This window comes from Dipodomys merriami, unplaced genomic scaffold, assembly GCF_024711535.1.
Source record: "Dipodomys merriami isolate MVZ:Mamm:240054 unplaced genomic scaffold, mDipMer1.0.p SCAF_3598, whole genome shotgun sequence".
NCBI lineage: Eukaryota > Metazoa > Chordata > Mammalia > Rodentia > Heteromyidae > Dipodomys > Dipodomys merriami.
This window is the reverse complement of record NW_027205157.1, coordinates 15,558-17,132: the sequence shown is the minus strand read 5'-3', so window position 1 is coordinate 17,132 and position 1,575 is coordinate 15,558. Positions and strand designations below refer to the sequence as shown.

Genomic DNA, 1,575 nt, shown 5'->3' with positions numbered 1-1,575 from the left:
CATGATTCTAAAATTTCATGACAATTCTTTTGAACTTACTTTTTTGTGGAATTGACTAAGAAAATAAATTACACCTTCTATATAAAAAATGTTCTGTGCTTAATCCGGCAGCCTATACACTAACATCAGAATGATACAGAGAAGATTAGCATGGCCCCTGCTCAAGGATGACTTGAAAATTAGTGAAGCAATCCATGTTTTTACAACAACAAATGCTGGAGGGGATGGGGCCACCAGGGAACCCTACTGCATTCTTGGTGGGAGTGTAAAAGTCTTCAACCACTTTGGAAAGCAGTATGGAGTTTCCTCAAACGACTCCACATAAAGCTCCCCTATGACCCAGCAATCCCACTTTTGTTCATTTACCCAAAGGATCACAAACAAGTCCATACTAAAACTACCAGCACAACTATGTTTATTGCAGCATTATTTACCATAGCTAAGATATGGAACCAACCCAGATGCCCCTCAGTAGATGAATGGATCAAGAAAACCTGGTAAATATATACAATTGCATGCTCTGCCTCCATCAGAAAGAATGACATTGCCCAATTTGTTAGGAAATGGAAAGATTTGGAAAAAAATTTTTAAGTGAAGTAAGCCAACTCCAAAGAAATATAGGTCCCATGGTTTCTCTTATTTTCAATAGCTAATATATGTCCGGGATTATCAGAAAATGTCTTAAGCTATGTGCATTTGACCAGATAAGATGATGTTAAGCTAAACGAACACCAAGATAGGTACACAAGTGATTCTATCTTGCTATTATTTCTAACATACTTATACTGTACGATGTGATTTTTTTTGTTCCTTTATATGTTCCTCAACCACGCTATAACCCCTTTTTTCACTGGATTTGAAGTTGGTGCGCCTACATCTTGTATATACGTTTCTCTAATTTGGGGAGAAGAAGAAAACAACAAAATGCTTAAATAGGGATATGACTTGACCCATTGTAACAATGAGATGCACAAGACGTATGATGAAAAATGAATTTTACAATTTAGGTAGGGGAAGGAGAGAGGAGGAGTGGAGTGTACTTGTGGAGGTGGGAGAGAAGGGATGGTGGGGAAAAATAAAGGAGGAGGTAACAATGCTTGTTAGGAAATGTACTCATTACCTTGCTCATGTGCAGTATTTTTAAAATAAAAAATGTATAAAAATGTTCTGAGATTGAAGAGTTTATTTCCCTTATTTTATCCATATAATCTTGTTAACAAATAAATTAATGCAAAACACTGACACGAGGGTATTTTGAATAAATGTGTGTGTGTGTGTGCACACGGGTACACAAGTGTGTTGGAGTGCTCAGAATTTGAACTCAGGGCTTTAAGGTCTTGCTAGGCCTTTCCTCTCTAGATTGGTGAGCGACATCTGCACTCCTGGCTCTTTGCTAGTTCATTAAATTTTTTTGAAAAATAATCTCAAAAATAATTTTGCCCTGATTGGCTTCCAACTGTTATCCACAGATCTCAGCCTCCTGAGTAGATATCTCAAGTAAACAAGATTACGGGTGTGACCAAGCAGCACAAGGTTTTCAGAATAATTTTAAAAGTAGAAGAAAATTTACTTCAT

At 36.9% G+C, this 1,575-nt stretch overlaps 1 non-coding gene across 1 annotated transcript; it reads left to right on the top strand.

Annotated features, from left to right (window-relative positions):
• Nucleotides 1-95: 95 nt before the first annotated feature.
• Nucleotides 96-202, top strand: LOC138804163 (U6 spliceosomal RNA). Its single transcript, XR_011365190.1, has one exon. It is a non-coding gene; the product is annotated as a U6 spliceosomal RNA (small nuclear RNA).
• The last annotated feature ends 1,373 nt before the right edge of the window (nt 203-1,575 follow it).